Source organism: Papaver somniferum, chromosome 11, assembly GCF_003573695.1.
Source record: "Papaver somniferum cultivar HN1 chromosome 11, ASM357369v1, whole genome shotgun sequence".
Taxonomy (NCBI): Eukaryota; Viridiplantae; Streptophyta; class Magnoliopsida; order Ranunculales; family Papaveraceae; genus Papaver; species Papaver somniferum.
In genome coordinates, this window is record NC_039368.1 from 51464470 (window position 1) to 51478869 (window position 14400).

The 14400-nt window shown below is 35.5% G+C and overlaps 1 long non-coding RNA gene across 8 annotated transcripts; it reads left to right on the forward strand.

The window, feature by feature from the left end:
* Nucleotides 1-3495: 3495 nt before the first annotated feature.
* Nucleotides 3496-13543, forward strand: LOC113321150. Of its 8 annotated transcripts, XR_003346504.1 has the most exons (11): nt 3496-3686; nt 4123-4362; nt 4540-4611; nt 6064-6420; nt 6519-6609; nt 7401-7527; nt 7851-7995; nt 9588-9673; nt 11125-11319; nt 11811-11963; nt 12078-13543. It is a non-coding gene; the product is annotated as an uncharacterized LOC113321150 (long non-coding RNA). The 8 variants fall into 8 exon arrangements; XR_003346503.1 differs by lacking the exon at nt 4540-4611 and having other exon boundaries at nt 9575-9673; XR_003346502.1 differs by lacking the exon at nt 4540-4611 and having other exon boundaries at nt 11125-11365.
* Nucleotides 13544-14400: the final 857 nt, after the last annotated feature.

Consider the following 14400-nt stretch of genomic DNA (forward strand, 5'->3'; position numbering starts at 1 on the left):
TCTGTAGTTGTCACATTCAGTCGCAAAGCAACCATACAACATACTATAAAGATGTGACAAACGTACTCGTAAATGATCTAGATGAACCATATCAATCTCATGGCATTTTTGTGGCTTATCAAGTGGAAATGGAGGCACCATTAGATAAAGGAAAGTTGCAAAACTGAGCTGCATCCACCTTGAGCATATCCGAAGTAGACTAAGAGGATACAACACCAAATAAGTATACCCATAGAATCCTACTGCATGTATGTAAACGTATGATCTAAGAGTATTGCGTATTCGTCAAGGCAAAATCTGAAATCATTGCATACGTTATTGTAATGTTTTGTTTTAGGTTTTTATTATTTGTTACAATGGATTAGGTAAAGTCACTCATATTTTAGGTAAATGTCCAACAAAATTCTTTGGGTATGTAATATCTATTCATGAAATTTTGATTTGCAAATATGTTTACGAAACTTTTTTCTTCAGAAATCATTAGTTATTCTTTGTAATAAGGAACAAATTTGTGCTATCACGTATGACGCACGTGCCCTCTACCAGTTTTACTATAATCATTATTATAAAAAGACATGCACTTTGACTCTGAGATCAAAGAGTCATTCAACGGACGAGATCTAACGGGGACCCCGATCCGGTGGTCGGGAAGCTCCCGATTGGGTTTTCAATTGGATAGCTAAGAAATATGCGGTACTATCTGGTGGGTCGACGTGGGTGGACAGAATATTGGGTGGGTGTATTTTGTCTGGGCCATGTAAACACTTATGTCTTCTTTCCTCCACTTATATTCCTTTTTCCTCTAACGCAGAACCCTGAGGTTTTTTCACTTCTCTGTGTTCCTTTTTGCGCTTCTTATTTCCGTGTGATATATTTATATGCTGTATCATTGTTATAAAAAGACATGCACTTTGACTCTGAGATCAAAGAGTCATTCAACGGACGAGATCTAATGGGAATCCCGATCCGGTGGCCGGGAAGCTCCCGATTGGGTTTTCAATTGGACGACTGAGAAACATGCGGTACTATCTGACGTGGGTGGAAAGAATATTGGGTGGGTGTATTTTGTCTGGGCCATGTAAACGCTTACGTCTTCTTTCCTCCACTTCTATTCCTTTTTTCTCTAACGCAGAACCCTAAGAGCCTGTTTGGTAGCATTTTCAAAAACAGTTTTCTATTGTTTTTAAAACACACCATTTTTCATTGTTTTCATTTTCTAAAAGCTGTTTGGTATGGCTGTTTTCAAAAACATATTTTTCAAAATTAGTTGTATGTTAAAATTAACAATTCAAAAAGTAGTTATGAGCTTGCACAAATTTTTTACACATAACAACAATTTTACATATTTGTATAAGCTAAAGGCGTTGGTGGTGATGTCGGCGTTGATGATAAATCCACATTGTCCCTGCTATGTCATCTCTAATATTATTCATCAACTCAATATTCGTTGTGCTAACATCAATGTCAATTGTTGTGCTTTCTTGACCAGTACTTGAACTTTCTTCATCTGCCACTAGAAGATCTTCTGCCATGAATTGACGAAACAGTTCGTCATTCCTTGAATTTAAGCGAATGAAGTTGTGTAAAGTACAACATGCAACGGGAATGAGTCTTTGTCTGCGAAGTGGATAATTTGGCATGCATTTCAATATTGGAAACCTACTTTTCCACACTCCAAAAAAACGTTCAATAACATTACGTAAAGAGGAGTGCCTATGATTGAATAATTCCATAGGACCCTTTGCTTGTCGACTTCTTCCCCTAAAATCACGCAAGACCGTTCTCCACGATAAGGTGTCAAAAACCCAGGCATGTCTGTGTAAGCGGAGTCAACAACATAATACTTTCCTACATAATGCTTTTCTTCCTCGAAATGGAATTTGTTTAGAAGCAGGTACACAGGCACTAATATGAGTTCCATCAATAGCACCAACAGGCAACAGATAAGTACTAATAAGAAGACAACTAAAACTATTAGTAATGCTAGTGTCTTTCTCTAATATTCTTATGATTTTCACTGTCTTTGGTTTTATGGTTTTTGGTCTCTACTAGTATTATTACTGATGATATTTTGTTTACAAACAAAAACAAAGTAGGGAGAAGCTGATGGAAATACTCGACAAACACTGCATAGAAGAGAACAAGAATGCAATATTGTCAAATCGAGTTCAAGTGATGCTTTTGACGACTAATCTTTCAACAAAAAGAGCTTCACTTTAAATTTATTACATCAATCCAAGGGTCAATGGTCTGAGACTCATACCACTATGTATACACTGTGGCTGTTATAAAAACATATGGATACCAATGATTGATTAACCAGCTGGTATAGTCAATTCCTAACAGTTTTATGGTGGATCAGAATAACCTAATAATTTCTGCAGGTTTCACTATGTGGCACATCTGGAAATCCAGATGCGAAATGGCTTTTGCCATTATTCAGATGCAGGTAGATAGCCTAGTCAGATTTATTAACTAGGAAAGGTCTGATTGGATTAATACTAGAAAATCCAGCAATGGGAACAGTCACGACATCCAAACTTCAAGGGATTTAATGCCATGGAAACCACCAGTTAGCACTTATACAAAATACATATTTGATGCTTCTTAAACTACATTAGCGTTATAAAAACTGTTTACAGACAAATGGATGCCCATAGGCCTATGCCCTTGTTAGCACAAGATATTGGCATTACTCTAGCATTATAAATTGACTTGAATGATAATAATTTCGATGGCATCATTATGGTATAAGAACCCCTTAGAAAATTGAGAGTTAAGCTTCATTCGAATGAATATGCTTGTACAATCCTACAGAATCATTACATTCTAGAACCCTGAGCATGTAACATAGACTTTTATTTATGGAATATGACTAACAATATGTCTTACAGAATCATTACATTCTAGATTAGGAGCATTGTAACTGCCCAGATATGCAGCAATATGAATCGAATCTGCAGTAACATACAAACAATTAAAAGATGCAGGAATGGTGGTTTCTAATAACCGTATACCAAATCAATCAATACATTTGTTTCAAATCATATACCCATTAGTCCAAAAAGAGATTAGCTAATAATCGTAGAGAAATCGAAAAGAAATCATACATGCAACCCAGAAATTGAAATAGATATTCATACCTACAAATTGCTGCAAACCCTAGAACTTGATACCAAATCAATCAACCCATCTGCTTCAAATCATACACCCGATTACTACAAAGGGAGGTTCACCAATAGCTTAAAAGAAATCGAAACAAAATCATACCCTCCTCTGGGAAATTCTCCGCTCGTTTCTGAAGGAGAAGAAGGAAAAAATGAAAACGAGGAAAACTCGTTTTTGTTTTAGGTGTTTTCAAAAACAAAAAACGGGTAAAAAACGTTTTTAGAAAAACTGCTACCAAACACTTTTTCCCATCGTTTTCTGTTTTCCCTATTTTTGAAAAGTGAAAACTGTTTTGGAAAACACTACCAAACAGGCCCTAAGGTTTTTTCACTTCTCTGTGTTCCTTTTTGCGCTTCTTATTTCTGTGTGATATATTTATACGCTGTAGTTGAATCAGAAGGACGGAGATGTGAAAGCGATGAATCTCAAGCTGGATTATCGAATTTCTCTTGTGGTTTGGGAAAAAGAAAAAAAAAATTAAAGATTTGCTTCAGCAAAAGTTTGAATCACCCGTTCAGGTACTAATTATTTTGATTGCTTAATTAGTAGATCCAAATCAGGGTTTTTTCTTTAGTTTGGTTGATAATTCGTTTGTTATAGTAATCAGTTGAGAGCTGAGTCATGAATAGGGTGAATGAGAAGTGATGAACCAAAAATTGGAGGCAAGAAAAGTGGTGAAATTGTGCGTTTTTAATATTTTTGGGTGTTGATCATTGATTTACATCTCACAATTTGTCAAATTGTTGGTTCATCGGTTCCTAGAATTGATGGTAATTTTTTTGGCTTACTTGATATTTAAGAAGAATCCCACATGATATGAGGTGTGACTTTGTGTTGGAGAGTAATTTTGTTGAGGGATCTTCATTTAGTCATCTTGATTTTGAGTTTCAGATGCATTTAGCACCCTCCCATTCTTTCGAATTTTCGGATTTGTATCTAATAATGTGATGGCAGGATTGTCAGATTGTACTGGCACTAAGAATTCACGTGGTCCTCCAATGCATACAGTTTAACTAGCCACGGCAAGGAAGAATACAGCTGCCAGTTTGACTGTAAAAGAAGCAATAATAAAAGAAACACATTCTGCAAATTGAGGTATTGGAGCTGGATCTTTGTTACATGGCTTTCATGAGAAAGTTTGTCTCATAATTCAAGTCTTTGGATCTTCCAATCATCCATGCTGGACATCTTTATGTGAGTATCGAAGAATTCGAGAAGTTTATTTTGACTATACTTTTGCAGTTTCTCCTTTCTTATGGTGCTGTTTTTGGATATGAGATGCAATGAGTGACTTCTTTCCTATAATTCAAACACATTTGATTTTTGTTCTGATTCAACTCTTTCTCAAGTATTTCAATATTGGAAAATTAGGTTCTCTATATTCGTGGATCGTCGAATATGTCTACAACCTCCAGAAGACGGGACATGAAGAAAAGCTTACACGTAGACTGTTTAAGCCCTGCAATTATTAATATTCCCCCCCATGGTTATCCTTTTGTAGATTCTCCAGTGTTAGGTGTAGTCGTGATTCCTTTACATGCTAGAGATATATGATTAGATTTAGAATGGAAGACAGACCGAAAACTGTGCGTATACATGTTAACAATATTGAATATAAAAAGGTCAGTATATATGTTCATGTTTTCTAAATGGAGAAGACCAGTATATGGAAGTTAGTTGAATTGCAAATATATTTATTAACACTTCCTTTACTAATCACTAAGAACCTTAACCATTTAACTTACAAGTGTGGTTGGGTAAACAATTTTTTTCTATAATCATCATAGCGTACATAAAGGTTGGTTTGCCTAAAGCATTCGGGGAATTTGGAATTGAGGGCATAGCCTTACTAGCAAGTTGTTGGGGTTTTGATCTTTATAGGCCCTCCTAACAATGTTCCCAGTTTTACAATAACCTGTTGAAGCTGTTATTGTAAACTCGTCCATCTGTTTTATATGACTGAAGTATTTTTGAGTTAATGATGTTAACTCAAATTAACATGACTTCTTAATGCTAATTGAAAATTTCAACAAATGCCCGACCTTGCTATTTTTCTGAGTTTGTTGTAGATAATTAAGTAAAATCCTGTACTAGATTAGCCATTTTGTTTTTTTACCTGTATGGCACCACTTTGATTCCTGATTTAGCTTGCACATGACTTAGGAAAGCTTTATCTCTAAGATTCTATGATTTTCTCACATTCACCATATGCTTTCATACTAACTCCAGTGAATATCGCCTCTCAAACAGGAATTTATTGTGTTTTTCTCTCCATTCATAGTAAATCTATTAGTATGAATAACAACTTATATAATGCTGTTTCATAATCTAACACCTGATGGTGAAACCAACACTGGATCAGGAATTCTGTGTTGCATTCTGTTTGGGGTTAGCAGATTGGGTGTTCTGTTAAAAAGTAATCTGTCAGTTTCGCTTAAAAATTTCAATAGATAATTGCACTCTTAGAACAGTCACATCATTATTACCGGGTTTCAATAGTAATGTAAACAATGAAAGGGAAGAGAGAAGGAGTTGGAGTCGTGATCTAGAATTAGACAGAAAAGTAGGCGAAGACGAGAAAATATGCACGTGTTCCATGTTTTGGTTTTGGCGGAAAGTTTCTGTTTGGGTTTAACAGATTAGGTGTTGTGTTGAAAATTAATTAGTCTGTTTTCTTACTCATGTTTGCATCTGTTGTCTGCTTAAATGTTTTAGAGTTCAGGTGTGTGATTCAAACCGTACCAGTAGAGGACACCTTTTTTTTTTTCTTTTCCTGATGTCATTTGCAAAAAATAGTAGACGATATTATGCCTCTAGGATACTTTCTCTCAAATTAATTCGGTAGAAAGTAATTTTTCTGTTTTTTTAATCATAATTATTTTGCATTGTTTGTAGGATTGATATTCAATCAGGTTGATCTTGGTGTCTATTTTCAGCTGAGTTGCCTTATCCTGGCTACTACTGCTAACCATGTTCTGTCGAACTTTTGGGCTTCTGGAGTTTATCAGAAGTTACCAGGGCAAGACAACTCAGAGGCCATCACCTATGCGAAACTAAAGAGTGATAGACTCCAATGGATTGATCAAATCATGTTGTCCAGTGTCCACTCCGTTGTATACAAAGCGGCTTCAGCAATACAGCAATTCCACGTGAGGCAGTATATCTTGACAATGCTACATTAAGTGGTTATAAGAAGGGTGTTGTTGGGCTCGATAACAAAATTTGCACTGAAATTTTATGATCTTAAATTAAGTATGTACCTTTTTGCACTCTTACCAGCATAAAGACATAAGTTATAAAAAGTTTCTCATATATCTTTGATCTTCTTCTTTGTGGTGGAGCCGCTGCAGCAACCAAGGACCAGTGGTTGAACAAGGACCAAAAAGAAAAGCAATCGCGCGGCTTGGGGGGTGGGGTGGGTGTGATGGATAGTTTTGCTAGGTATTTTCAATATCTATTATGTGCTTTCTATTTCTGAGCTGTGTCATGTTTCAGTGGTTTTACATCTTGGTGGCTAATCACAAGATTACAGGAGCACTTTTGGTATCTATTAATGAAGATAGATCCAGCTAACATATCTGCAACCTGGATATATTTTCTACATGTCAAGAGAGAAAATTTGGACTGTAAACATATTATAGGATATCCGAGGTTAACGCATTGATGGTAACAGGAATCATAAACTGAGATGCTTAAGCATTAACTTATAAATATGTGTTGTCTTTTCCTGTAACCAGTTATGCTGACCCTTCTATTTATACAACTCTTGAGTAGAGATTGAAGCTCAAGTAAGTACTCATGCCAACTATTGGCCCCTCACGGTGAATTCAGAACAAATGCTTCAAAATAGAAGAACATCGACTGACTAGAAAACTTAGAGGCATACATGAAAGCATGGTATTGGTATCAGACGTCTGTTAGATTTTACCATACTTTTTCTGGAGATATCGATACTAGGCTTGCAAGCTTAACGAAATTACAGCGTAAGTGCAGTCTCCAATCGATATAGAAGCTATATTGGTTGTTAGGGACGTAGAGCGAGTGTAGGTGTTACATTGTGTTCTGCAAGGCTATGTAAGTATTGGGAATCTTGGGATGTGTTGGTTTCGGTGTACGTTGGTAATGTTTTGTCAAGATTGATGCTGTATATTTGGTTGCGGAAATGTTGTTTTTGCCGTCTAAGGTAGTTATTTATGTTTTTGCATCTGTCCAATTGACATTTTCGCATGCAGTTTGAGGGACGGTATGAATTCTCTATCTGAAACAAACTTATTCCAGCCCTGCTTTTTCGGGTGATTCTGGAAACTCAAGTGTCGCACGTTGTTTGGCGGTGCATAAGAGTCTCCAATATTACAACAGGTATTCGAACTAGGTCTGGGTCCATTTAAGATACGTTGTCTCGGCTATGTTTTTTTTCTTTCTATATCGTTTCAGATTATGACATTCAAATAAACAAGTTGTATCTTTTTGAGGGTTTGTTATTTACTGTTAGTCTTGAGTGGAGTAGAATCGAGTATTTTCTTTTAGATAAGTTTCAACGCGTGAAAATTTGTGACCTTTTAAAATATAACAATTGAGGTTTGAGGTTAATGAGGTGGTTAATGGGTGTTTTGGAAGTGAAAACTTTGTTTTGTTTTGAGGGGTACCCTGCACATGGTCTGAAATATCATTTCCGGCTACAGGCTTGCCAGCAGTCTTGAAGAGCTACAAAAAAATGTATGGAGGTCAATTATCATGCATCAAAGTTTACAAAACCTATAGAAGAATTTGGTAAAACTGGCAGATGATGTGCAATCTGTAAGGCAATGGAAATGTATCTGCAGTAAGGTACTTTCTCAAATATACTATTTGAATATACGTACGTCAGTTTATTACATAAATTGGGACTGCTATGAACCTCAGTTTCTTAAGAATATCCCAGCTAGATATTGTCAATCATACTGTACGGGAACTTTAGATTGAATTTGAGGATCTTCTTACTGTACGTTACTCTTTATTTCCAATCTCATTCGCTGAGTAAAAAATCCTTAAATATGTAAAATCCTAAATCTGGAGAACTCTAATTTCACTTATACTTCTCACAGTTCATAATTGATCTTTCACTCTTTTGTTTCTTAGCATTACCAACCACCTCCGCCACCAAGTTGGTGGTACCAACAGTAAACAAACTCCAGTAGCTCACCACCATGATCACCGCCAAAACTAACAATAGCACATCATCGAAACATATCCACAAACACCAATAAACATCTGCATGTGAGTTTTTTGTTGTTGTTTGGTGACATTAGTTGTAGTTTTGGTGGTGGCCGTGGTTTATTCTTAGTAGTTTTATGTTCGCAACAAATTACAAATCAAACGAAGGGGGTGCATGGACCAATTAAACTAATGTTAAATACTTTTATGCAAAATTTATAATTGATCCCTTAGTTTTCTTATGAAGCCTATGGGACTTAGCTTTCTTATGAAGCCTATGGGACTTAGTAGCATGGTATCATCTTTCTAGAATCAGTGGTTTGTTAGATTTGATCATTCTTATCTAGATATATTGATATAAGGCTTGCAAGCTGAACGTAGATACAGGTCAGTTGCAGTCTCCAACTGATGTAGAGGTTATATTGGCTATGTTAGGGACATAAAGCGAGTGTATATGTTACAGTGTATTCTGCTAGGCTATGTAAGTTTTAGGAATCTTGGGATGTGTTGGTTTCATCTGCGTCAATAATTTTTCGTCGAGATTTTTTGTTGTGTACTTTGTTGCGGAAGTGTGGTTTTCGCCCTCTAAGATAGTTATGCGTGTTTTTGCATTTGTTGCGTATTTTGTTGTATATATTAGTTTCAGATAGCTATCAATGTTCCTTAAATAGGTTCCTTAAACTGAATTCTGTATCTGAAACAAGCTTAGTCCAGCCCTGCTTTGTCGGGCAATTTTGGAATCTCAAGTGTAGTATGTGGTTAGTGGTGCATAAAACTAGGTTTGCTCATCTAGGTCCATGTATGATACATTCTCTCTGCAATGTGATTTTTTTGTTGTTGCATCATTTCAGATTATGTTGAGTGTTTGTGTGATTAGTTCACCCACTTAGGTTTATTTGTTTGTGTCACAGGGAAGATAACTATCTATCGGATCTTATATTTTCACTAAATATATGCACTGTTGGTTTAGATAGATGTTGATTTTGAAATTCTTTGGCTGTTTTGCAGTTTTTGATTGGTTGAAAAAGAAGTTCCAGTGATGTTTTTATTTTCTTGGCTAGATCTTACATGCCCAGACTCCACATGACAATTTTATAACTAGGTTTTGAGTTTTTAGCATTGCTAGCCAGTTTCCTTGGGGTAAAAGTGTTCATGATAAAAAGTTTTATGAAGAGAGCAAGAAAATGTGAGGTGCTAATTTCATAAATGTCAGTTTTCTGTTTCAGGGTAAGGGGGTGTAGGCTCAGTAACATTTGCACTAGCTTGGTACTTTAGCCACTCATAGTTTCAGGTGGATCTCGAATTTGGTGAGGTATTGCTTCAATTCTGTCTCAGAGTGTTTCCTAAATGGTTTGTCAACCTTCTGCAATTTTTTGATTCTAATAGGATTAAAGCATAAGAATTGCAAAATACAATCTGTGAAACATGTAGGGATAGATTTGAGGAGCCCGGTATTCATCCAAGCTTTACGTTTTGCTATGAAGATGCCCAACTTCTAGGAGAATCAGTTTACTACTCCCTGCAAATAACAGTCAGGAAATGGCTAATGTGGTTTCTATAGGGTCAGTTGGCAATTGATTGGATACTCAAATTATGGTATTTATTACCATAATTTAGTGCTTTTCGTTATATGATGGTTTCGATGAAACTATTAATAAAAAAAATTCAATTATTTAGAAAATAAGGTTAATAATTTATTTTAATATTTGCACTTCACATGTTAAAGATCTACGTGTGTTATAGCCAACGAGATGCATGTCCAATGCACGCAAACTCGGCGTTTTGTGGTGATTTTCTTTGCATTTCATCCAAAAATATTAATGAACTTGGTTATATAGAACACGAGTCGTCAATTTTGTGATTTCTCAACAAGGTCTGCATGACCACTCTCTTCTATTTCTATAATCCTTATCATGCATGCCTTTTACTTATGGTAGTGTTTCTTGTGTGATTTTAACAGATCTACAAAGATTGGAATTAGTTTCAATGTATCTGTCAGTAACCTCTCAAAAATTTAGAGGGCAGCAAGGCTTGCCTGCCTACCATGAAAGTAACCTTTTTTTTTTGGGTTGAATGAATGTTTTAAACTATCTGCATATTGGAATTGGAAAAGATGATACGATATTATGTAACCGAATGCTAGGCTTCGAGTATTCTCTATCTACTCAAGGATTCCCAAGCAAGGCTAGGCCTTCTCTGTTGGCCTGAAAACCAATGGAATTGAAACTGCATCACTCGCTCCTCATTAAAGCACTTGCAAGGAGTCGAAGTTACTGTGATATAGTAGAAAATCATTGGAATTGAAGTATAGATGCATGCACATTGTCGTTGCCATGTTAAAAAAGAAGTTTGTTTTTCTATTAAAGTTCACCCGTCTTCTGCTTAATGTATGATCTCTGTATTCATGTTTTGGCCTCTTTCAGATGGGATTCTTCCCTGAAGGTGGCCATGTTCACATACTTTTGCTTTGGTTTTGGACCATTCATTAAATGTCATTCGATTTTGTTCCGCTGCAGAATATAGTTTCGGCAATATTTTTTTGTCTGATCATAGCCGAAAGATTAATGTTTCGGTTATGTTAGAGGTCTTCCCTGAAAGATTACTCTTTATGCTGTAGAATAGAATGACATTTCAGATTCTCACCTTTTTTATTTTAAAATTATCTTTTCGACCCACTATCACGGTTTCCAACTCCATAAAGACATTTATATGGCTTTCTCCAACCTAACCAGTTTTTTTCTTTGATTGAATCGTTGTTTGCAGACAGTGATGCAGTTGAGGAATCTAGATGTAACATGCAACCAACAATTGATCCAAATGACAAAAATTATGGTTGTCGAGTGGCTCCATCAGCAGATGAGTAAAATTAGAGAAATAGCTCTATTTTTCTCAATCCTCATGGGTGCATACCTATTAGTATTCGCATTCGTCCAAATGTCCACCCCTTTGAATCGAAAGGTGACAAGCTTTCACTCTGAATTCAATTACTCATCTTCATTAAAAGGTCTGTAAAGTCATCTTCATTAAAAGGTCTGTAAAATTTCTATTGTGTGAAGTTTGGTTAGATGAAAAATGTTCTATTTGTGACATAATTTACATCTAGAAAGGTCATGAATGCATGGTGTTGCTGTAGAGACGGAACAAATCAAGCTTTACCAATTTGTCTTTCTCTTTTTAATGCCAGTTATATTTTTTTCATTTTGTGGTATCTGTAGTGTTTATTTCCAAGAATTGTTCATATCCTGTATTTAAAAATCTAGACGGTTCGAATACGTAGCATAAAATAGTAGATAGAATGCTTTTCCGTAATCTAATTCATTTACTTAAATCCATTTCACTACAATCAAATTGGTAATGATTCCATGACCGGCACATTTTAGTTGTTTTAGTTATGCCCTCTTCTAGCTGGTGCTGAATGTCTGAAGGATACATCTTTCTTTTACTTGCAGGTAAATGGCAGATTTGTGGATCTATGTGCAATGTAGCATTCATCTTTAGATTTGGTTTCAACTACTTATGGTCTTAGATCTATAAAGGACTGGGTTAGCATTTTAAACTATCAACTCAAAATAATAAGCGTTAATATTTCCAAATTATGACCGGTGGGTAATTTTATGTTGGAACATTGCGTTTCAGTGTTCTTTTATTTCATAAATTATGAGTTTTATCCTACCTAAAAATCTCTTTATTGTATGATGCATGCTTTGTTCTTAAAGCACTCAATGGTGACACCAGGTAGTGTTGTTTTCATTCTTCAAGAAAAGGTAAAAAAGCTGATCAAGGTAAGCTGCATATGAGGTTATTTATGGACTGATGACTTTAACACTACCAAATGAGATAACCTGTTAGTGTTATACTTGGATTTGGAGCAGCGTGTCAGGTACAGTATTTTCTTGCTATCCTCCTATTCATTAAATCTTTTGAACAAACAGATCTATGTATTGCTCTTTTAGCTCAAATGGAAGAGCACATGGTTTCACCCATGTAGTTGTGGGTTCGACTCCCACAGGTAGCATAATTATTTGAATAAGTCAATATCTTACGTGTTTACGGTAACAATATATAGTGTGGGTTCGACTCCACAGATGGCATAAGATCTTGCGTGTTTTCGGTACCAATATATAGTGCGGCATAGGTTTACATGTGAGAGCATGCCATATACTATCATCTAAGGAAAGATTTGTGGTTGCGAGTATATTTGCCACTGCAGCAAGAGAACATAGTCAAACTTAGGTCCAAACCAGAAAACTAGAAACCCAATTGAACAGCAACATTATGTGGTTCTTCTCTCTACCCTTTTCTTTACTGGAAAAAAAAAATTCTTCGCACTTTTAGTCTCTGCATCTTAAGATTGAGAAAGTTCTACCTGCTGTTTCTATCTTTGTCGAAAGCATACAATATGTGCCCTACAACTAGGATGTTAATAAATCTTGGTCAACCATTTTCTTCGGTCACAAAACAATTTAGCATCATAAACTAATGTTTCATATACTGATGACCTATATAACTTCTTTTGTTGTTAGAACGCAATAGGCAACATCTTTTAACCATAATCTCTCCCCAAACCGCATCGAAGATTCCATTATTCACAGAAGAAACCATCAGAGAAAAGGGAATGAATTCTCATTTCTCAAGGTACCTATGATAATTGATTCTATGTTTTAATAATATTTGATAGATGTCCTCTGCATCTATGTATGTATAATTGTTATCAGTTTTATTGCCCATTTATTGTCTGCAGTACTATGAACCACATGCATACAATGTTGTGACACGAGTTGCTCTTTGGATTGGTAGACATGAATGGTAGTCTAAAGCTTATGCAGTATGTACTATATCTATATTTTTGAGGATGAATTTTATAAACAACTAGGATGCGAGCTGAGAGTAGGTTATATCTCGGAGAGGAAGCTGGAGAGTAGAGAGAAAGGGAACTCAGTCCAAAGTTTTATCTGTCAAATTAGTATTTTGCAATAGAAAGGATAAGCCAAAGGAAAAAACTGTCAAATTAGTATTTTGCAATAGAAAGAAGCCAAAGGAAAAAAGAAATGGCATGCACCAAAAATCTGTTACAAAGTTTTGTCAATTAAATTGATATTTTGCAATAGAGTTAAGAGCGTCAACTGTCAAGCTAATTAAAAATCTTTTTAATACTTCCAACTGCAACACCAATAGTTCATCAGTTTAGGCTCTTTATTTTGGGATTTTTTTTATTTTTTTTTTGTAAGATGCGTACAATTGCAATTAAAGGTAAAAAAAGACGTATGCAGGTATAATTGATGAGATGTCTTTCCCAATCAATTGGTATCGATATTGTAGTGCCAGTTATATTTTAGGGACCGATAAATTGTTTTCGGTTAGCTCAAATTAGAGAGATGCCATGGCTCTTTCTGATACTTATTTGGTTCGGCAGAGATTAGTTGTTCAATTAGAAATATCGTATAAACTTTTTGTCTTTCACGTACACTATAGGTTCTCCCATATTTTATCTAGGGAGAGCAACGCGACGGAAGATTTGTTAACAAAGTGAGAAAAGACAAATATCTTTTGCATTCTTATAAAGATTGCTTATGTAAACATTTATTTATTTTATTTTAGGTTCTACCTATTTATCGCGCCACACATTTCTGATTTGCCACTCATCTTAATTGCCATTCTCATTTATCCTATTTACCACATATTTTTTAGAATATATGATAAACATTATTCTTTGACTTTTTATTTACACCTAATATTAAAACTGCCTAAATACCGAGCCAAAAGAAACAAACATAAAATATTTATTCTTCAGCTCCCCATCTCCGCCCACCGATTTCACTCCATAACTTTTTCACGATTTTTTTAGCACTGAAACAGTACTGTCAATTGATGACGAATCCACTACATTATTTTTTTGTGAAGCATGAGACTGTATTAAAATTAAGCTGCAATTACACGAGGGTACGTTTTATCAAAAAAAAAACACGAGGGTTTGTTTGTTGTTGCTTAAATAAAGTAACAAACCTAAAATATTTATCCTTCCGCTCCCCACCGCCGTCA